Raw genomic sequence first — 23250 nt, 5'->3', positions numbered from 1 at the left:
CCCGAATTAACGAGGTTTGGCTAGACAGTTACTAAGGGGTAGATGGCGCTAGGTGCCGCTGTTGGCTAATGGTGATATCTGTAGCAGTGAGACATTTCTGTACTTCCACAGGGCTGGGCTAGCAAGGACTTGGCCCTGCAGGCAGCAGGTAGGTGTTTTGGCAGAGCTGGGGCAGGGAGGAGGGAGCAGAATTGGACTGGCAGGGGATACTCCAACCTTGGACAGCAGTGCATTGGCAGAGCGGGTGGGAGCTGTGCTGGAGTGGCTGGGAGCGTGGCAGGCCATGCTCATGGTGTATGGACCGGTCTCTGTGGGTGGACCACAGATTGCAATAGCACAAGATGTTGCAGGTCCGATTGAGGTGTGTTGTCAGAGCTGGGGGAGGCAAGTGCCCACAGCAGCAGCCCCGCAGCATCGTGCCTGGGCCCAGGCAGCTCTGTCAGCCTCCTGCGTTCAAGAGACCCGATTTCACTCCAAAGAGGAGAGCATTTCCGGAACAAGCGCCTTCGTTCCCAGCCCACTCACAGTAACTGCCCCGGCCGCATGGCTGCCTGCCATGAGCAGAGTCTGGGTGTGACGCTGCATTTCTTAAGGGAACCTGCCTCACAGCTCTCTCTCTGTTCACAGAGTGACACTCGCACAGGGGAAGGGCCCGGAAGGAAGTCTGCCTTGATACGGTTTGCGTCCAGGTTGCGGGGCAGACACAGCAGGAGCTGACCACATCCCCAGCTTCACACTCCCCATTCTTATAGCACCGCCGGGTCCTTTGTTAAGGTCAGACGTCGGCAGCCGAAAAGGAGCTTTACATCTTCTATCACCAGAATCTCATTCAAAAAGGAAAACAACCAAAGGCAGAAGGCCTAGAGGCCAGCCAGGCCTGGGGCCAGTTGTGCTGGGGACTCCAACAGACAGAGCTAGTGTCTTCCTAGATGCCAACCACACATGCCCATGGGCTGAAATCAGAGCACATGGAAAAAGCTAACGTTAGCGTGGTATCAAAGCATCACTCCAACTAGTAGAAACATTGTCTACACCCAGTGGTCTCTGGTACCCATTTGTGATACGCTGCATGCACAGAAGGGAAGAAGGGAGGTTAGTTCTGTGGGACAGTGAAGAACAGAGGAGATATGTGGATTTTTTTCATGAATTGTCTCTTTGATTGCAATCATGAAATCTGCCACATGGATGCAAGGAGTTAACTCAGTCCTAGGTGGTTTTGTTGTGCGGGGGGCCCTCACAGTGTTTTTGTTTCATTTTCTTGTTCGGCTGGGCAGCGCTCGAGGGTTTGGGGTTTTTTGTTTTTATGTTGTTGTTGTTGTTTCGGCCGGGCAGCGCGGGGGCGTTTTCGGCGGCACGACACTGGGGGGGTTGGGGCTTTCGGTGGCCCGGCCCAGTGCTCCGGAGGTTTGGGCGGCCTGGCCCGGCCCTGCGCCCCAGGGGTTTGGGCAGCCTGGCGCAACGGTAGGGGGCGGGGGTTGGGGCGGCCCGGCATGGCGCTCAGGGGCGGGCGGGGGTTTGGGCGGCGTGGCGCTGGCGGGTGGGCGGGGGGTTTGAGCGGCCCCGGTGCGGCGCCGGGGGGGGTGCAAGTGTTTGGGCGGCCCGGCGCGGCGCTGGGGGGGGCGCGGGGGGTTTCGGCAAACCAGCGAGGTGCTTGGGGGGGACGGGGGTTTGGGCGGCCCGGTGCAACGCTCGGGGGGGTGGGGGGTTGTGCGGCGAGCTGCTCGGGGGGGGGGGCGGGGGGTTGAGTGGCCCGGTGCAGCGGCTGGGGGCGGGGCAGGGGGTTTGGGGCGGACCGGCGTGGCGCTGGGGGTGGGGCACGGGGGTTTGGGCAACCCAGAGAGGCGCTCGGGGGGGGAGCGGGGGGTTTTGGCCGGCCCGACGCAACGCTCGGGGGGGAGCGGGGGGTTTTGTGTGGCGAGCTGCTCGGGTGGGGGCGGGGGATTTCGGCGGGCTGACGCTCGGGGGGGGGCGGGGGTTTCGGCGGCCCCGCACTCGGGGGGGGAGTGGGGGTTAAGGCGGCCCGGCGCGGCACTCGGGGGGGGTGTTGGGCGGCATGGCACATGGGGGGGGCTGGGTTTGAGCGGCCCAGCGCAGTGCTGGGGTCGGGGGTGTTACGGCATGGCGGCGCTCTTCTTTTTTTGCCTGGGGCGGCAAAAAAGTTCGAGCCGGCCCTGCCTGAAGCTCACAGAGAAGCAGGGCCTGCAGAGAAAGAGACTGTTAGTGGCCCCAGAAGAGCTGGGGTACGAGGGCTAAGTCGGGCCTACCTAATTCTGGAGGGAAATTGTCTACATGGTCAGTTAGTGCGCAGCAAGTTAGCGTGCTCTAGATTCACACCCTGGCTTGCTGTGCACTAACTCGCCCTGTGGATAAGCCCTGAGAGAGGTGCAGCTCATCCCTGAACCGGGACAGGAACAAACCATCAACTTCCACCCTTTCAGTTTACGGACACTGGTCCAAAATTTTCCATTGCAAGATTTTTCCTGTTGAGAGAAAATGGCCTTTTTGTAGCAAAAAAATCCATTTTCACCTGCACTGTTTGGGGGAGTGTAGCAATGTGGGACTCACCCCTGCGGCACCTCCTGCTGGTCATCTCAGGGAATTACCTCGCCAGCCTCCGGAATGCCCTCTGCAGGCCAGTGATCCCCCTTACCGCTGGCCCCGTGTCCCTCCCAGACCCCGGTGCCCTTTTATCTGGGGTGCTGCCCCCTGGCAATGCCCCCACACTCTGCCTCTGGGTCTCCCCTCTCTGGGGAACCCCCAACCCTCTAATCCCCACCTTGCCTCACTCTGGGCTACTGCCAGTCACCGACTAGCCCCCGCGCCGTGGGGCGGGCTGCAGGGTCAGCCACTCATCATAGGCAAGGTCAGGTCTGGACCTGCTGCCTCTCTCTGCAACCCAGTGCCTCTATGGGGCCTTGGATAATGTTACCATACGTCCGGTTTTTCCCGGACATGTCCGGTTTTTTGGTAATCAAACCCCCGTCCGGGGGGAATTTCCAAAAAGCCGAACGTGTCCGGGAAAAATACTCCCAGCTTTGCCGGCATCCCTGGTTTACCGTAGAGCAGGCTCTGGCGACTGCTGCTGCTCCCTGACTCCTCAGCTCTGTGCAGCTGAAGAGCGGAGTTGTCCAAGTGCTACCGGCTTCACGGTTTGCCGGGCAGCCCCCAGACCTCCAGACCCTGCCCCCGGCCGGGCACTTCCCCTCACGGACTCTGGCTGCGCTGGGGAAGTGCCCGGCCGGGGGCGCAGTGGGTCTGGAGGTCTGGGGGCTGCCCAGCAAACCGTGAAGCCAGTAGCGCTCGGGCAGCTGTTTCGTGTGGCTGGGAGGGAGGAGGGGGAATGCGGGGCGCTCAAAGGAGGGGGCGGAGTTGGGGTGGGGACTTTGGGGGAGGGGTGGAGTTGGGGAGGGGAAGGAGCGGGGCCAGAGCCCCGTGGAGTATCCTCTTTTTTAAAACCTTAAGTATGGTAACCCTAGCCTTGGACAAGGCCCTGCAGCCTGGGGAGTTGTCAGCCTGGAGCCCCCCAGCCCCTCTGGCCTTTCCCCAGCCCTGCCTCACTCTAGGCACCTCTAGGTAGGCCCCCTCCCTCGAGGCAGAGAGAGTCTGTCTGCTCCTGGCCCACGGTCCTCTTATAAGGGCAGTCTGTCTCTGCTACACTCCTGCATTTCTCATCCAACCTCTGGCTTCTCTTGAGAGCCTGCTGCTCTCGGCAGGTGCCGTGTGAGATTATGACGCTAGCAGACCAGGTGCCATCTCATGCCAAGGTCCCCCTGTCTCCGCTGAAAACAGCCAAATACAGAGCTGGAAACAGTCTTGCTCCCCTGTGTATTAGTGTTGTTAAAACAGTTATTCGAATTATAAGAATGTGTTTAGCGTTTAGACTGCATTAAATGCATGTGAGTTGCTGCAGCTTTAATCTAATGTATAACATCTGTATCCTATATGGCAAGGTAGTATTTGAGCAGTTATATTGTAAGCCTCTGTAACTGTATAAATCACCCGACTGGAGAGAGAGATTAACTCGTGTGATGGACGGATCTGCAACTGAAGGTGTTACATCATGCTTAGCAAGAAAGGCCCATGGACACCAGATGGACTATTGTGGAACATTAAAAAGGACAAAAGACTTTGTTGCTCTGCTCTTCCCCCCCCCCCCGCCCCAATGAAGATGAGTCATGCAATTGGATTCCTCACATCAGTAGAGTTTGCAGCTCAGAGCACATGAGAGGAGGAGGATAAAACCCCTAACAAGGAGGCGCTGATTATCTTTGTGCTGCTTGGAGTCTGGGGGGGCAAGGTTTGTTAGGCATAAGCAAGAGATCCCCAGTTGCTTAGTCTTAAAGGACATATAGAGCTTGCTTATTATAGACTTCTATTACCTTTTGAAACTTATGATTGTAACTCATTTGTGCGTGTATGTTTACCTGCTTTAACCTTGTAAATAACCTTCTAGTTTCCTTTTCCTATTAATAAATCCCTATATAGTTTATTATAGGATTGTCTACAAATGTTGTCTTTGGTATGAGATTTAAGATACAATTGACCTGGGGTAAGTGACTGATCCTTTGGGACTGGGATTAGCCTGAATATTGCTGCGTCTGACGAAGTGGGTATTCACCCACGAAAGCTTATGCTCCAATACATCTGTTAGTCTTAAAGGCAGCACAGGACTCTCTGTTGCTTTTTACGGAATATTGCTGTGATTCTTGGTGTAAGGGACCATCTATCACAAGAGTGGCTCACCTGCGTGGCAAGACAGATTGGAGTACCCACGGGGACTGTCTGTGACTCCATGGTTAGGCTTTTTTAGCGCCTGAGGAGTTTGCACTTGATGATTGGTTGGTGAAATCTAAGTGGAGACCTCACAGCCAGTTTGGGGTTTGTGCCCTGGGGTTGGTACGCACGCTCTTGGGGCCCGGCAGGCAGCATGACAGAGATTAGCTGTAGGGGTAACAGTTGACAGAGGTGCTGAGACAGGTTTTCTAACCCTAACAGTAGATGGGGCTGTGACCGCAGCATGGCTCAGCCCAGGCATTCGAGCACCACTAGTCAGCCTGGCTTCAAAACCATGAGATTTTTTTCCTAAAGTTACACCTGTCTCCCATCCCGTAGTATTGGAGCATCCCCCAGTCTCTACAGTATTTACCCTCACAGCACCTCGTGCGGCAGGGCTGGTATCCCCATTGGACAGCTGGGGAGCTGAGGCTGAGAGAGACTAAGGCCCAGACGCTCAAAGGTGTTTAGACTCAATGGAAATTAGGTCCCACAGGGAGTCTGTGGCAGCGCAGGGGCCTGAAGCCGGTCTCCCTGTGTCCCAGGCTGGAGCGCTGACCTAGGCCCACCACCGCTGTCTTTTATTTGCCTTCTGCTTTTTGAACCTCGAGGGGTCACGTTTCAAAGAAAAACGACAGCCGAGAGTCCCCTGGGATCACAGGAGTCTGGGTCCTGGGGCTTTAAGCAAAAACACCAAAATCATGAGCTGCCCGTGCTGTGACACTGGTTTTGTAAACGAATAGACCCTCTGGTGACGTCTTCAGTTGGATTCTCACCTAAGCTTTGCCCCTGTTATGATCCCGCGTCCCAGCAATTTTCTTACACTACGTCATTGCACGGCAAGGGTTAAAAAAGCCATTGCCACTTTGAGCTGAACCGCCCCCTTCATTGCTTGGCTGCAGGGCTGTGCGCCACAAACCCTGCCGGTGCCCGTCCCCCTGCAGCCTTGTCTGCACTATTGCTACCGTAACCCACGGTCACATGGTGTCTCTGTCCCCCTTTAGTGGCCAGGCCATAGACAGCGGTTTGCGTCCCCTCCAGCGCTTGGGTTCACACAGCTGGTCCTTTAACATGAGCAGCGGCCGATCCTGCTTTTAGAGCCAGAGTCTCAAGTCCCTACCAATGGTGCCCCATCCATTACATTGGCCCTGCTCTGATCTACCTCTCTCGGACATCAGCTGCGGACGCTGTTTTAAACGCCCGATCCATGATACCTACTCTGAGCAGGGACAGCTAACACGGTGTCTAAAAAAAGCCAGCAGCCCAGATTCCCTCAGGCTCTCATGGCCGCTATGACCCATGGGGCTGGCCCGGTGCTGGTGCTGGTGGGAAGTGTTTGCAAACTTTCCCTGGCTTAGACAGAGTTAAGGAAGTTCAGAAACCAGGATCCTGACATGAACGTAAATCCCGACCCATTGCGACTTAAACACACTCCTTGGTGACTGGGGGAGCGGAAAAGCCCCCGACAGCTCGTGCCCTCACAGCTAACGGCTGGTGCATACGGACCACAAAGGCAGCAGGCCCGGAAAGAATTTGTACCACCAGTGTCAGAGGTCATTGCCTCTGGGAGGCAGCAATGCCAGCAGACGCGCTGTATTTACACAGGCAGTCACTAGAGGGCGCTGGCGCCATTGTATTGTTGCCTTGAACCTGTTGCCCAAAGCACCTTGCGCTTAGGCTGAGATTCATTTTTACCATTGCCACCGGCTGGGTCCTGCCATTTGGGCCCTGTGCTGCGTCGGGGCCGTGCGGGGCTGTGCGGGGCTGTGATGCCGGAAGCAAACCCCTCCCACACAGCCTGGCACGCAGCACGCTCCCTGCACCATCCTGTGCCCACAGTGCCCCTCTGCAGACCAGCGGGTACAGCCAGGACCCTGTCCCTCCCCCACACTAGGTGGGGGCTGTCTACTACGTCCATGTGCCTCTAGGGGAACAATCTACTGCTCTAAGCCATTGTTCCTGGCAGCCTCCTCCTCTCCCACCCCCCGGGGGCGGACCCCAATCCAGCCCCTAATTAGCAGCTATAAATCAGTCCCCTTTCTAGCAGACAACTCCACTGGTGCTCCCGGGGGGATCTGCGGCACACTGAGGTGATCACCTGAGCGGGCGACACCGTTCTCACTCCTGCTGGCGTCGCTCAGGCTGTGAGAGCTCGCGGGGACATTTCTGTAACACACAACAGCCCATCCGTTAGTCCAGTAGCAATCCACGTGAGGCTAACGCGGCTAAGCCACTGGGCCACTCTTCAGCATCAAAGATTTGAAAAGGACGTCCCGAAGCCTTGAAAACCGCCGCTGGGACTGGGTCGCGTTAACCAACGGCTGGCAAAAGGCCAGTGAGAGGAACCACGTGGAAGCTGGATTACATATGAATCAGCATGTCTGGCCAGGGCAGCGCGGCATGTTTAGAGATTAGCTACTGACTTTACCAACCCAATGGCACGTGGCTTTGAAAAGCCACAGGGGAACTAAAGTCCCAGAGCTTGTCTGCAGGGGGAGATTCACTGGCATTATCATACCAGTATACTTATAGTGGATCAGGATGTGAACTGAACTAAACTTGAATTAAAGCCAATTTTATTCCAAATTAGAGTGTGAACATAGGGGATTAATCCAGTTTAACTAATCCAGTTTTAATTCACACCTTTACTGGATCCAGATTAATGTTCCTGTGTAGACGAGGCCCCAGATAGAAGCAAATGAGCTGCCAGGCTTCAAATACAGTAATGAGAGATCCTTAAAGTCCCTCCTGGAAAATCTAGCTTTGATTTTGAGTAAGATAATGGCAGAAATAATGCGCGGAGGCCTCAAGGATGATGGGACCATGAGCAAACGACAGCACTGGGGTTAGGTGAGACAGGCTGTGGCCACAGCTGAGGAGGCGGTCAAGATTTCATCCAGTGACGTGATTTTGAGGGCCCATCTTCAGACACATGCAAGAGGCCTTATTTTCAGTGCTTATTTTCACCCTCGGAAAATCGGGCCTCTTTAAACTGTGTCCAGTTGGGGCCCAAAAGTCAAGGGACCCAAAATCGCTGGGCACTTTTAAAAGTCTTGGCTGGGAGTCTGAGCCAATCGTGCCCAGGGATTAAAAACGGCGCTGGGCCCTGTGCTAAGAGGTGCCACAGCAGGCTGATGGGACTCAGAGGTGGCATCGCGGGAACCTCTGAACCGCGGGGAAGTGCTGCATGGTGACTTGCTCTCCCTCTCAGATACCACTGGCAACATTAGCCATCCCGAGCGAGTTCATAGTGTTCTACAGGGATGTGTACTGTACACCTCCCCTAGTGACATAGGGCAGGGGATAAACGGTAGGACACCACAGCAGCAGCGGGGGCCAAGCTGGGAGGGGTGGGTAGCCCCAGGGAGGAGAGAGAGCGGAAGGAGAGCTGGAGCCATGGGCAGAGAACTGAGATCCCGCCTGAGACAGTGAGGAAACGCAGGACGCGCTCTCAGGAGTTGCCCTGTCTCTCGAGGGACATCCACGCCTTGGCAGCTGTAGATCTACCTTCTGTCAAAGCAGGTGAGCCCGTGGGTGCCAGGGAGAGCCCGGACGGCAGAGGTGGGAGAGGAGAGCGCTGGCGGAGGGGGTGGGGGGGTTGCATTGAAATAAACCACCAGGGAATGACAAGCTCACAGACCTGTAGGTAGCAGAGCCAGGGACCGGGACAGTGAAGGGTCTTCACGTGCAGGGACGGGAGAGTCTGGCTGTTGGGGTGAGTGTGGTGGGTCCTGGCCTCCTGCCCCTGGTTCCACGCGCAGCCTGGCTGGTTGCTGATCTCCCTGGGGCGGGGAGCTGGCGGGATGCTGGAATCAGAGGCAGATGGGTGACCGTCACCACCCGGCAGCCCCCTGCACAGCCCCAGGAAAGCCAGCAGTGCCCGGCCCTAGGGCAGGAGAGGCCAATGGGCAGCTAGTGACCCTGTGCTGGAGGAGCTGAGCTGGCCGGTGGCGGCAATGCTGCGGAGAGGCAGGGATGGGGCTCTCAGAGTCTGCTGCTCTGCTGGTCAGTCTCTCCAGGGGAGCAGAGCCGTGGACTGGGGACCTGGCTAGCAGGGGCGTAGCCAGGTTCTAGGAGCAGGGGGAGCGAACACACACAAAACGGTGCCACCCACTGCCAAATGCTTCAAGATGCTCAGAGAGAAGCATACGTACAAAATACTATCATGAAGGACCCGTGTCATATCCTTGTAAGTGCCCCCTGCTGGTCACCCGCTAACATTGCTGTGAGGGGCATTCCAGGCTATGAGCGCGTTATCCCTGGGATAAAGAACAGAATCCAGCCACTGCCCCAAACTCGGGATCCCTGGGCCCACCCTTAGGGCCCAGACTTTGGTGCATGTTGGAAGCTGCTATCCAGCTACCTAGTCCCTCTGGTTGCATCCCTGACCCCCCTGAGTTCCTGATATTTAAACACACCTCTCTCCCAGAACTGCAAAAAGTGTGATGCGTCAGTTTTAGCATTGAACCCCTCGGGGGCATGCAGTAGTGGTGAAGAGCGAGACACTTTCCTGAGACTCTAACACATTAATGCACTTTTATACTTCATCACGTAGAGCACAGGAGAGCGCAGATCATACAAAACAATCAACACTAAACTCATGTTCCTCACCGCTCCAGGGCATTCTCTGGGCTGGGGTCCAAGTCCCTCGGGTTGTCTGCAGGCCTTGGTCTCAGGAACGTGGGTAACAGTAACTGGTTGCTCCCAAAGGTGCTGAAGACACAATGGAAGAGAAAATCCTTTGGCCTGGATTGAAATTATTCCGACTGAAAGTGAATGAGAGAAAATAAATCCAGAGTTCTCTTCCTAGCAGCAGAAAATGTAGCGATTGATAGAGGTTCAGGTCAGAAAGAACCATTATGTGCATCTAGTCGCCCGTCCTGTATAACTCAGGGCTAGAATATCACCAAGTGGTTCCTTCAGCCAACCATAGCATGGGACTGAGCCAGAGCACGTCTTTTGGAATGACATCCACATGCAGGAGAGCCAGCTGGCTACCAGAAAATCTCTCTTCTGCAGTGACGTGGGGTTAAGGGACATGGTGGAAAAGACATGGAGGCTGTGACTAAACTTAGAGCAGGGTGGGAAACGGAGACGCAGTTGGGACCTGTCTACACTACAGGTCTGTCGTGCGTTTGTAATCTGCTGACCCCCACATGTTGTTCAGAACCTATGGACAACACAGCTCCTAAAGGTACGTTTGTTCTGTGCTTATCCCCTATGTACCAGCAGGGCTGGACAGCATTTCTCACTGTGTTTTGGGGAGCAGGTCCTGGGTACTGAGGGTCTGAAGAAGCTCTCAAGGACTAATTTTTTAAAATAATTGTTATCAATGACTTGGGAGAAAACATACAATCACTGCGGATAAGATTGGGGGGTGACAAAATACAGGCAGAGTGGTAATTCCTGATGGGGAGAGGGCAGTGATACAGAGCGATCTGGCTCATTCGGCCAGCTGGACTCATTCAAAGAAAACAAGTTTGAGCAGAGCCCAATGCAAGGTCCTATACGTGGCAACAAGGCACGCCGGCCACACCTCCAGAATGGGGACGTGGATCCAGGAAAGCAGTGACTCTGAAAAGGATTTAGGGGCCATAGTGGAGAAGCCACTCAACATGAGCTCCCAGTGTGATGCTGTGGTGAACAGGGCTAAAGCCATCATTAGACGAAGGAGCAGAGCCGTGAGTAGGATAGGGAGGTGACACAGCAGCAGTGAGACTGCTATTGGAATACTGCCTCCAGTCTTGGTGTCCTCCTTTGAAAAAGATGGTCCTAGAAATTGGAGCTGGGGCAGCAAAGAGCCACCAAATGTTCTGAGGGCTGGAGAAAAATGCCTTCTAGTGAGCTATTGAAAGAGCTCAACCTGTTTAGCTTATCAAAAGAAGATTGAAAGGTGACTTCACTGAAGTGTTGAAATGCCTTAATGGAGAGAAAATACTGGGTATTAAAGGGCTCTTTAATCGAGCAGAGAAAGGCAGAACAAGACCCAATGGCTGGAAGGTGAAAAGAGACAAATTCCTATGACAAATAAGGCACAAATATTCAACAGCGAGGATGATTGAACACAGGAAGAAGCTACCAAGGAAAGTGGTGGATTCTCCATCTCTTGATGTCATTAATAAAGACTAGATGCCTTTCCGGAATGTGTTTGCCCCAAAAGTACCTATTGTGGTAGACAGGAGGCCTGTGATATGCAGGGGGTCAAATTAGATGCTCTAACTGTCTCTTCTGGCCATAAAGTCTACTCATTTCTGAAAAACCGAGTGTGGCATTGGGAGCAGCTTGTGATGTTTTACTGTCTGGCCGGCTTAGTTCCTAGAATGAACATGCATTGAGCGGGGTGATCCACAGGGAGTAGCTCAAACCTCCAAAGGGTCTGGCCTGCGGCAGGACATTAGCACTGCAGGGGAGGGGTGGGTGTGGCAGTGACATCACAAAGGCCTTTTGCAGGACCTCAGCCTATTGGTCAAAGGTGCTGGGGAGGTGGTGACCTCACAGAGAGATGCTGACATCAGCCAGGCAGGACAGGGGCGCAGGGCCAGGGAAACCTCAGAGACCCCTGTGGCTTTCCTTCAGCAAGTCTCCTTCTCGAGGTCTCTCTTTGAGGTCTGAGAGAGTATTTGGGTTCATGTATGTGAGCACCAGGAGGAACCTCTTTTGAGTTTTCTCCTTTCTTTTTCCTGATTTCACGAGAAAACTGACGTCCCTGTTTAGAAGGTAAGAGCATCCGAGAGGTTTGGAACCTGTTCAGTCTGCTGCATCTGGCGCCAGCTGAATTTTAGGCATGGAAAACACTAGCTTAAGGTGGCCAAATTTTATTCCCCACCTGGGATTTTGTCCCTTAGAATCTCTGGGGACATTAAGGTTTGTCCTTTTTCTTTTACCTTTTCCTCCATTCCTCCCTCCTTTCTCTTCATCTCTTACTTCTTTTGTCCTTTCCCCTGTTCCCCTCCCACCACCAGGAGGGGTGTGTGTGTCGTGGGGGGTGCTCTACAACTCCCATTGTGGGAGGTCCACCGAAAAATGTGGGGCTGAAATAGTGCTCAGACAGTGATCCCCAGCGATGACCTGGGCCATCCTTTGGGCTCTCTGGGGAGAACCCTCATCCTCCCGCCCCTCGGTCTCTACCCTGATTGGCTGAGCAGGGGGTTATTGACAGGGAGGAGACTCAGGTCCCTGTTGTTTTCTTTTAAGACCGAGTAAATAGTCATAACCAGTCATATGTTCGACAAATTTTGCTGCTTCTCTGCAGTTCATTGTTTTCTCTACCATTCCAGTTCTCCTAAAATACTTGCTGAATAATTACTATGAACTCTTGCTGGTCTGGAACTCACTTGAGAGCACTTTATTCAGGTCATTCAATGTCTGAAATTCAAGATCCGATGGTTAGTTTGAAAATCAGGGCTCTTGGGTCCTATTCCCAACTCTGCCACGGACTGGCTGTGTGACCTAAGACAAGTCAATTCTCCTTTCTCAGCCTTAGCTTCTCCCTCTTTCAAGTAGGGATAACAATCGGCCCCTACCTACCTCCCGGCAGGTGGAGGATGGGGATCTATTGGAGAGTGTCACTAGGAGCAGTGCATAAGATGAGGTGTCCTATCATGTTTACTCAGATCAGATTAGGACATAATAGAATGGCTGAAATAGTCTATTTTATTTGTATTTTATTATGTTGCAATTGTTAAGAGCAGCAACTACTTAGCTCAGACTGAAACATCTCATCTAATTTTTGAGATCGAAGTGTCTCCTCTTTGTGTAGCTCAAACCTCCAAAGTGTCTGCCCCGTGGCAGGACATTAACACTGCAGGGGAGGAGTGGGTGTGGCAGTGACATCACAAAGGCCTTAAGGTGGTCGAATTTTATTCCCCACCTGGGATTTTGTCCCTTAGAATCACTGGGGACATTAGGGTTTGTCCTTTTTGTTTTACCTTTTCCTCCATCCCTCCCTCCTTTCTCTTCATCTCTTACGTCTTCTGTCCTTTCCTCTCTTCCCCTCCCACCACCAGGAGGACTCTGTGTGTGTGTCGTGGGGGGTGCTCTGCAGTGGGAACAGGGACAATTCTCCAACTTTGGGCAGTCGAGAGGCTGGGTGAGATAAGGGGCGTTAAACCCCTTTGTGAAGGAGAAAGGGGAGTTTCACGGTGTTGAGCACCAAGGAATTCTAAACTTTGATAAAACATCTAGTCTGCAGAAACCAGAAATGGTCGGGGCGAAGAGACGGGAGAAATTCGGAGAGTGGTCACTATTGGGCAGGAATCGGAGGAGCGGGAGGCAGGTGGGGGGGGTCCTGCTGGCTGTGTGGGGCCCTGGCTGTGTAATCTCCTCACTGGGAAGTGTCAGTGTGGCCCGAATCTCACACGCTCCTTTGTCTCCTTTGGGTCTCACAGGAGCTCATTGAGGAGCTGCCTGATAACTCTCCACCCGGCGCTGTCCTCGCCAACTCCCTGATTGCTGTGGGCAACCTCAGGTACCGAGACCCTCCCGCCCGGTTCCCCTAACCCCAGTGCTGCTCAGGCCCAGGGCTGGGAGTCACTCCCCCTCCCACTCCCAGGTCACCGCCCAAGGGTGGCTCCTCTGGCAGAGGTGCGGGGAAGGGTCACTCTCTCCTGGCTGGGCTGTTCTTTTCACTCCAGTAAAATTGCAATGGCTTTGGGAGAGGCTCACTCCCAGGATCAGATACAGGAGGGGCAGCAGGGTGTAGGGAACAGGGGCTATTCCTGCCCTGCCACTGTCTGTCTGAGAAACCTTGGCCTTGTCATTCCCTGGCTCGGTGCCTCAGTTTCCCTTCTTGCCAGCCTGTGCCTATTTCGCTGCAGTTTCACCGGAGTGTTGGTGCCAGTCCCATCCCCGCACTGCACAGTCTAATATCGGCTCCTCTCTCTTGCCAGCACCATGAAGCCTGCCCTGAAGCCAGAGCTGGAGACCCACCTCCTCCGAGCTGCCCTGCACGCCGTCTTCACCCTGGGCATGGAGAAGGACACCACCCAAGTGCAGGTAGATCATGATAAAGTCATGGATTGAAGAGCCAGCTGTCATCCTGCCATGAATCCTTGCTAATTGCCTGCAGTGGGATGTGAATGAGAGAAGCCAGGATATGTGTTTGGGGTCTCACCAGTGCTTCCCAGAGACCCCACTTCCCATCCTGTGGCAGATGTAGCCCCAGTTTCCCTAACTCTGACCCATGGCTCTCCCTTGCTTTCAGGATCTGCCTAGGGTCTTGCCAGACCTCCTGGACGCCATGCTGGGGAACCTGCTGGCAGAGTCCCCAGACACCGACAGGCTCCAGTACATCTTGGAGGTGAGCCCGATGAGAGGGGTGGGGGCAATTTTACCTTCACTCTTAGATCCATTTTCCAGTCTGTCCTCCTAGCCGGGACCCCAGTGGGTGTCCTTGGTCAGGGCAGTCAGTGCAATGCCTCCTTTCCCCACAGCACATTAACTACTGGATCGTGTCCAGGGTGCCGTGAGAGAGAGCCAGGGCCGTTAAGAGCAGCACGGCCCTGCTCAGATCCACCATCACCCTCCCTGAGTTTGACGTAAGTGACCTCTGACCCCAGCTTCCTGACTCCAGGGGTAGGTGTGCTGGCTCCGACGGGCTGTAGGATCTGCTGCTGCAGGGGCTGTGGGTTAGGAGTGTTCCTCTTGGGGAGGCAGAGTCAGAGCAGAGAGTGAGCCTGGCTTGAGTCAAGTTCTTCTTGTCCTAGTTAAGTGGTGACTCTGGGCTTTTAAGGGGACTGTGCTCCAGGTTCATGCCTCCCTGTCATCCTGGAGCAGCTGGGGAAGCAAGTCCTCATGGAGGGCCCTGCCCACAGCCCTGTGCTCCAGGCTTCCTTGGGGGCAGAGGAAATTAAGGGTCTGGCTCTAGCTCCTATCCTCTAGCATCTCCTGCAGAGGGGCTGAGGGGAAGGAGAGTCCTGGCCCGGGGGGGACGGGGAGCTGACAGGAAAATGCTGATGGAGTCCCCTCTCTCTCTCCCGTCCATTAGAACTCAGCGGAATTCCCCAGGATGGGTCACCACATGGCACAGCTGGCTCTGTCCGTCAGTGACCCAGCCAAGGACATCAGCCGGCAGGCCAGGGAGGGGGTTTACCGGCTCTACCAGCTGCTGCTGCACCAGAGGGGTAAGGAACCCAGCTGGGAAATGGCACCCGCTAGAAGAGTGAGACTGGGACCCCAGCCAATTTCTCTCAGACTGACCCCGGCTGGAGGATGAGTCTCTCTATCTCTTTCTGTCTTCCACACCACGCCCTGCAATTCTGTTGGGCCGGGCACGCAGCGAGGACTCTGCCCACTGTGCAGCCACCAATGGGATTGGAAGGACACAAGCCCTGCAACCAGAAGGACAAATGTGTGTGTGTCTCTCTCCCTGTCACCTACTCCCTCCTGGGGGAAACCCAGCAGCTGATGGGGGACAAGGTGAGCAGCTGCATTAGACTCAGGAGATTGGGGCGGGGCCCAGGCCTCATTCCCATCCTGTGGCCATTCGCTGGCCTGGCACAAGGAGCCTGGTGGGGAATGAAAGGGAGAGCAGGTGCTCCTGGGAAGGGAGATGAATTCACCTCCATGAGCAGGAGCGAGCCAGCTTGTCCCCGGAGCAGCTCCACCCAGCTCTTTAGCCAGGCTAATTAATGACAAGCTTTGCCTCATCCCAGACTTATGTTCTCAGGACACGGTGCTATCGCTCTTGGGAAAGGCAGGAGAGTCCCCCAAGTGCCCTCTGCGAGACTCTCCTGTCCCACAGGGCTGCACCCAATTCCTAGTGGTCTGGTGTCTGTGTCACCCGAGCCACCACCCAGAGTTGCTCCCATCACTGGCAGCCTGGGAGGCCAAGGACTGACGGGTGATGGCGTCTGACCAGGCAGGGCTGAGGCACATGGGCAGGGGACGCTTGTCCTGCTGCTGGCAAGGCTGGACCCGTTCTGGAGAGAACAGGAGGATTCAGTCAGCAGTAGGGTTACCATGTCTAATAAATAAAAAAAGAGGACCCTCCACGGGCCCTGGCCCCGCCCATTTCCCACCCCTAGCCCCGCCCAACTCCGCCCCTTCCCCGCCCTAACTCCGCCCGCTCCTCCCTCCCACTGCCAGCCATGGGGAAAGGGCTGCCCCAGCGCTACCGGCTTCACGGTTTGCCGGGCAGCCCCCAGACCCTGCACCCCCGGCTGGCGCTTCCCCCGAGCCGCCGGAGCAGAGCAGCTGGAACCGGCAAGGGAAGTTCCTGGCCGGCAGCTCGGGGTCCGGAGGCGGGGGGGCTGCCCGAAGCCGGTAGCGCTGGCTCGGGCAGCTCGGCTCTTAAAGTCTGAGAGGGGAGGAGCGGAGCAGCTCAGCTGGAGCCCGGGAAGGGAAGTTCCTGGCCGGCGGCTTGGGGTCCGGAGGCGGGGGGGCTGCCCGAAGCCAGTAGCGCTGGCTCGGGCAGCTCGGCTCTTAAAGTCTGAGAGGGGAGGAACGGAGCAGAGCAGCCGCGGGAGGGGAAATGCCCGGCCGGCATTTTCCCGGACATGTTTGGCTTTTCGGCAATTCCCCCCGGACGGGGGTTTGATTGCCGAAAAGCAGGACATGTCCGGGAAAAAAACGGACGTATGGTAACCCTAGTCAGCAGGGGCTGCCGATCCGTCCCATTCACCAGGGCTGCCATCGTGCGGCTTCCGCATTAGTGGCTGGGGAAAGGGAAATGGGATGGGGGTGACTTGGGGAAAGGTCTCAACCTCCCCACATCCCACTTCACTGCTGCCAGAATCCCCCCTGCTCCCCCGCTACAGTCCCCTCCCTACCCAACCTGGGTGGGGCTGGAGGAGAGGGGTCTGAGAACTTGAGCTGTGGATTGGAGGTGGAACAGCTGTCAGGGGCACTGAGGGGGAAGTGGCAGGAGCTCCCCGTACAAGGAGGGGGGTTGCCACTGGAGGTCACTAGAAAGGACAACAAGACTCCATCCTGGGGGTCAGGAGGGGAAATCCATCCCTCAGAGGTGGGCAGGGGCTGGGTGGAAATGCTGTTGGTTCCAGGGGCCGTTAATCCCCCCTGATTCCTCGGAGGCGTCTGAGTCTCAGACAGGTTCTCGTTCCCTTGCAGCAGGAGGACGTCACAGCCAATGTGATGCGCCAGCTCCGTATCATGCGCCAGCTCCGTATCATGCGGCACTTGCGCCAGGTGCCCGAGGCACTGCAGGGCCTGTGCCTCTGAGGCCACCAGCAACTCCCGCTCTCTGCTGCAGGTACTGCTCTGGCTCTCTGTAAATGGGGAGCTAGTGGAAGGGGAAATGGAGCCCCCTGGCACTCACAGAAACCCTCTCCCCTCTCTGTGGAGCAGGGTGCTTTCCTCTGCCCCCAAATTCCTTCATCTGGGACAGGAGCTCTTTCCCTTACACCCATTCCCCTCCCCACTTTCCTTGATCTACCCCCATCCCATTCCCCCTGCGCCCAGGCAGAGCTCTGCCTGCCCCATATGGTGCAGAAAGGCCTGTGATATGCAGGGGGTCAGATTAGATGCTCTAACGGTCTCTTCTACCCATAAAGTCTACTCATTTCTGAGAAACCGAGTGTAGCATTGGGAGCAGCCTCTGCTGTTTTACTGTCTAGCCGGCTTGCTTCCTAGAACGAACACTCATTGAGCGGGGTGATCCACAGGGAGTAGCTCAAACCTCCAAAGGGTCTGGCCTGCGGCAGGACATTAGCACTGCAGGGGAGGGGTGGGTGTGGCAGTGACATCACAAAGGCCTTTTGCAGGACCTCAGCCTATTGGTCAAAGGTGCTGGGGAGGTGGTGACCTCACTGAGAGATGCTGACATCAGCCAGGCAGGACAGGGGCGCAGGGCCAGGGAAACCTCAGAGACCCCTGTAGCTTTCCTTCAGCAAGTCTCCTTCTCGAGGTCTCTCTTTGAGGACTGAGAGAGTATTAGGGGTCACGTACGTGAGCGCCAGGAGGAACCTCTTTTGAGTTTTCTCCTTTCTTTTTCCTGATTTTACTAGAAAACAGACGCCCCTGTTTAGAAGGTAGGAGCCTCCGAGAGGTTTGGAACCTGTTCAGTCTGATCCATCTGTTCCACAAGTCCTTCAGTCCAATCCACTTCCCTAACTAATTTCCTTAATTTTTTTAAAGTTAGCACTTTTGAAAAAAAAAAAACCCTAGTCACAGATCTATTTTTGTTTACCCTTCCATTTAGTTTAAACTGAATTAGCTCATGATCGCTCAAACCAAGGCTGTCCCCTACAACCATTTCTTCTAAGAGATCCTCACTACTCACCAAAACCAAATCTAAAATGGCATCCCCTCTTTTTGGTTCAGCAACTACTTGGTGAAGGAATCCATCAGCTATCACATCTAGGAAAATCTGAGCCCTATTATATTAATAGCACTTGTCCTCCAGTCTATATCTGGGAAGTTAAAGTCTCCCATGATCACACAATTCCCATTAGTATTTACTTCATTAAAAACATTGAAGAGGTCTCTATCCCTATCCAAATCAGACTCCTGTTCTAACAGACAGCAACCCCTCCCCCCCCCCCCCCGAAAGGCAGAGATAGAACCCAGGAATCGAGATGGTGGGGAAATTTCATTGAAACCGTTTCTGACCGAAAATCCTATTCAAACTAAACCAGTTTGTTTCTTGAAATCATAACAAGTGGCAATGAAAATTCTTTGTCACAATGTGTTAAATTGTCTTGTCGCACTCAAAGAGGAGACACTTAGATCTCAAAAATTAGATAAGATGCTTCAGTCTGAGTTAAGTGGTTGCTGCTCTTAACAATTGCAAAATAATACAATACAAATAAAATAAACTATTTCAGCCATTCTATTATGTCCTAATCTGATCTGAGTAAACATGATAGGACACCTCATCTTATACACTGCTCCTAGTGACACTCTCCAATAGACCCAGCAGTCCTTATTTCCAGGCCCCTTCACTAACCACTGCTGCACACTCCCTCCCACAGCTGGCAATTACAACCAGGCCCTCATGTCCGGTCCCCCTGCTTTGAGAGGGAGTGTGCTCCGCTGGAGTGATTGGAGGAGGGAACTGGGAGTCAGGACTCCTGGGTTCCATTGCTGGTTTCCTATTGACCTGTGGGACTTGGGGTAAGTTGCTGCCCCCTCTAGGTTCTGTCCCCAGCAGTCAAATGGGGATTTCATACTTTCCCACTATTGGAAAGTGCTGGGAGAATCCCCCAGCAAAAGCTGCTCTGACAGTCCTAAGCAGCATCTGTTTGCTTGTGAGAATGTCCTATGGGACTGTGTCAAAAGCCTTATTAACACCAAGATAGATCACATCTACTGTTTACCCACCTCCACTAGGCCCCTAACCCTGCCAAAGAAGGAGCTAGGATTGGTCTGGAATGATTTGTTCTTGACAAGTCCATGCTCACTAGTCCTAACAACCAAATTGTCCTGCAGGTGCTGACAAACTGATTGTTTAAAAAACAGAGGCTGCTCCGAATGCTACACTCGGTTTCTCAGAAATGAGTAGACTTTATGGGCAGCAGAGACCGTTAGAGCATCTAATCTGACCCCCTGCATATCACAGGCCTCCTGTCTACCACAATAGCTACTTTTGGGGCAAACACATTCCGGAAAGGCATCTAGTCTTTATTAAATGACATCAAGAGATGGAGAATCCACCACTTTCCATGGTAGCTTCTTCCTGGGTTCAATCATCCTCGCTGTTGAATATTTGTGCCTTATTTGTCATAGGAATTTGTCTCTTTTCACCTTCCAGCCATTGGGTCTTGCTCTACCTTTCTCTGCTCGATTAAAGAGCCCTTTAATACCCAATATTTTCTCTCCATTAAGGCATTTCAACACTTCAGTGAAGTCACCTTTCAATCTCCTTTTGATAAGCTAAACAGGTTGAGCTCTTTCAATAGCTCACTAGAAGGCATTTTTCTCCAGCCCTCGGAACATTTGGTGGCTCTTTGCTGCCCCAGCTCCAATTTCTAGGACCATCTTTTTCAAAGGAGGACACCAAGACTGGAGGCAGTATTCCAATAGCAGTCTCACTGCTGCTGTGTCACCTCCCTATCCTACTCGCAGCTCTGCTCCTTTGTCTAATGATGGCTTTAGCCCTGTTCACCACAGCATCACACTGGGAGCTCATGTTGAGTGGCTTCTCCACTATGGCCCCTAAATCCTTTTCAGAGTCACTGCTTTCCTGGATCCACGTCCCCATTCTGGAGGTGTGGCCGGCGTGCCTTGTTGCCACGCATAGGACCTTGCATTGGGAGAAATGCCGTCCAGCCCTGCTGGTACATACGGGATAAGCACAGAACAAACACACTTTAGGAGCTGTGTTGTCCATAGGCTCTGAACAACATGTGGGGGTCAGCAGATTACAAATGCACGACAGACCTGTAGTGTAGACAGGTCCCAACTGCGTCTCCGTTTCCCACCCTGCTCTAAGTTTAGTCACAGCCGCCATGTCTTTTCCCCCACGTCCCTTAACCCCACGTCACTGCAGAATAGAGATTTTCTGGTAGCCAGCTGGTTCTCCTGCATGTGGATGTCGTTCCAAAAGACGTGCTCTCTTTATGCCCGAGGGGCCGGAGCCTCCTACTGGAAACGCTCTCAGGAGTCCAGGTTCGAGGACGTCTCTGGGGAGCCTCTTCTTAGGAACAAAACCAGAGTGGCACGATGATGGAGGTGTCTCTCTCCCAGAGCTGGGAGCCAGGGACAGGGGAAGCTCCCAGCCAGGCTGTGCATCGAGGATCCCATTTCTCCCCCAAGAGACCCACACGCCCCAAGGAGTAAATGGCTCTTACCTCCATGAGAGAGCAGGGTCTCCCATCTAAGCCTCTCTGACACCCAGCATTGCTTGCTTGGATGGGACGAGGTGACCTGTCCCCACTGCTCCCTGACGTGGCTCAGCTGCAGGCTGCGCCCGTCTGGGAGGCTGTGCCAGATCCCAGGGCCTGGCAGACAGCTGGGAATGAGGCTCCAATTCCTGTCACGCCCAGAAGGGCCAAGTGGAGAATAAAGGGCAGGAGGTGAAGCTAGCCCTGAGCCTCTGTCCCACCCCCACCTCCTCAAAAGTGGAGCTTTCCGAGCTTCAGTGGGGCTAGGGGTGGGGCCTGACACAACGGCCTTTCTGCACCATATGGGGCAGGCAGAGCTCTGCCTGGGCGCAGGGGGATTGGGATGGGGGTAGATCAAGGAAAGGGGGGAGGGGAATGGGTGTGAGGGAAAGAGCTCCTGTCCCAGATGAAGGAATTTGGGAGCAGAGGAAAGGACCCTGCTCCACAGAGAGGGGAGAGGGTTTCTGTGAGTGCCAGGGGGCTCCATTTCCCCTTCCACTAGCTCCCCATTTACAGAGAGCCAGAGCAGTACCTGCAGCAGAGAGCGGGAGTTGCTGGTGGCCTCAGAGGCACAGGCCCTGCAGCGCCTCGGGCACCTGGCGCAAGTGCCGCATGATACGGAGCTGGCGCATCACATTGGCCGTGACATCCTCCTGCTGCAAGGGAACGAGAACCTGTCTGAGACTCAGACGCCTCCGAGGAATCGGGGAGATTAACGGCCCCTGGAACCAGCAGCATTTCCACCCAGCGCCTGCCCACCTCTGAGGGATGGATTCCCCCTCCTGACCCCCAGTTTGGAGTCTTGTTGTCCTTCCTAGTGACCTCCAGTGGCAACCCCCCTCCTTGTACGGGGAGCTCCTGCCACGTCCCCCTCAGTGCCCCTGACAGCTGTTCCACCTCCAATCCACAGCTCAAGTTCTCAGACCCCTCTCCTGCAGCCCCACCCAGGTTGGGTAGGGAGGGGACTGTAGCGGGGGGGGCAGGAGGGACTCTGGCAGCAGTGAAGTGGGATGTGGGGAGGTTGAGACCTTTCCCCAAGTCACCCCAGCCACTAATGCTGAAGCCGCAGGATGGCAGCCCTGGTGAATGGGACGGATCGGCAGCCCCTGCAGACTGAATCCTCCTGTTCTCTCCAGCAGGGCCGGCTTTAGGAAGGGCGGGGCCCAATTTGAACATTTTTGGCGGGGCCCCGGCAGGGATGACTAACAAAAAAAATAATGTAAAAAAAGCCTTTCATTTCTTCCATGTATTATTTACTTTCCATAACTATATAAATAATAAAATTATATATTATGTACATTGCATCATATATGCTGTTGATCTGTTATTAATGAGCTCCGTTTCACGTGTGTGGGTCCCCGCCACTCCCTCGGGGTGTGCTAGGGTGACCAGGTGTCCTGATTTTATAGGGACAGTCCCGATTTTTGGGTCTTTTTCTTATAGGATCCTATTATCCCCCACCCCCTGTCCCGATTTTTCACACTTGCTGTCTGGTCACCCTAGTGGTGTGCACATGTGTGGGTCCCAGCTGCTCCCTGCCCCCCTCATTGAAGCAGGTGTGCAGGGTTATTGCCCTGGGAACTGCAGGGCACCAGTGGACATGGGACTGGCTAGAGGCAGGGCAGGGGCTCACTGGAGGTAGGGTCTGGCTGCAGGCAGGGCAAGGGGTGCGGGGCTGGCTGGAGACAGGGGTGTGTGGGGCTGGCTGGCTTTGGGCAGGGCCGTAGGGGGGTGCGGCAGGGTTTGCCTGAAGACAGGGCAGGGGGTGCGGCAGAGGCTGGCTGTGGGCAGGGGGTGCAGGGCTGGCTGCAGGCAGGGCAGGGAGGCGGGGCTGGTGCGGGCAGAACGGGGGGCGGGGCTGGCTGCAGGCAGGGGGGCGGGGCTGGCTGCAGGCAGGGGGGCGGGGCTGGAGGTAGGGCAGGGGGGCGGGGCTGGAGGTAGGGCAGGGCAGGGGGGCGGGGCTGGCTGCAGGCAGGGCAGGGGTGCAGCAGGGGCTGGCTGCGGACAGGGGGTGCAGGGCTGGCTGGAGACGGGGCTGGCTGCGGGCAGGGCAGGGGGTGCGGGGCTGGTGGGGGGACGGGGTGCAGCAGAGGCAGCTGGAGCCCCGGCCCTTTAAATAGCCCCCGAGCCCCCCGCTATCCCAGTGCTCTGGGGGCTATTTAAAGGGCCCAGGGCTCCCCTGCTTCTACCGCCCCGGCCCTTTAAATAGCCGCGGGAGCCCTGGGGACGCAGCGGGGCTCCAATGGCTATTTAAAGGGCCGGGGTGGTAGAGGAAGCGGGAGCCCCGGACTTTTTAAATAGCCCCCAGAGCCCCGCAGCCCTACCCCAGGGCTCCAGCAGTGGGGGTCTGGTGGCAATTTAAAGGGTCTGGGGCTCCGGCCCCTCCTGGGAGCCCTATGTCCTTTAAATTGCCCCCTGGGGAAGCCGGGCCACCCTGGTACAGCGCACAGGCTCTTGCCGGTACACCGTACCGGGGCTTGGGCCCGGGGCCCGATTCAGGGGAATTGGTTGAATTGGCCTGGTGGGGGTATGGCCACAGAGCCGCAGAGAGGGGAACCCTGAGGTGTGGGGGCTGGGTGGGTACTGGGAGTTCCTCCTGAAGGGACAGGGGTTGGCCAAGGTCACTCAGCCCCGGGGTGTGGGAGGGGGACTGGCTGAGGGCACTCAGAGCCCCAGGAAGTGGGGGGGACTGAGGGGA

General features: G+C 55.3%; 1 long non-coding RNA gene across 1 annotated transcript in view; it reads right to left on the bottom strand.

Annotated features, from left to right (window-relative positions):
* Positions 1–20698, bottom strand: part of LOC135978395 (uncharacterized) — a 30514-nt gene extending 9816 nt beyond the window's left edge. The window contains exons 1-2 of the long non-coding RNA XR_010595795.1: positions 20520–20698; positions 9385–9539 (exon numbers count right to left, since the gene is read on the bottom strand). This is a non-coding gene — a long non-coding RNA (uncharacterized LOC135978395). The remainder of the gene's footprint in view (positions 1–9384; positions 9540–20519) is intronic.
* Positions 20699–23250: the final 2552 nt, after the last annotated feature.

The sequence above is a fragment of the Chrysemys picta genome, unplaced genomic scaffold (genome assembly GCF_011386835.1).
Source record: "Chrysemys picta bellii isolate R12L10 unplaced genomic scaffold, ASM1138683v2 scaf242, whole genome shotgun sequence".
NCBI lineage: Eukaryota > Metazoa > Chordata > Testudines > Emydidae > Chrysemys > Chrysemys picta.
Note: the sequence above shows the minus strand (reverse complement) of the source record. Positions and strands in the feature narration are given on the sequence as shown.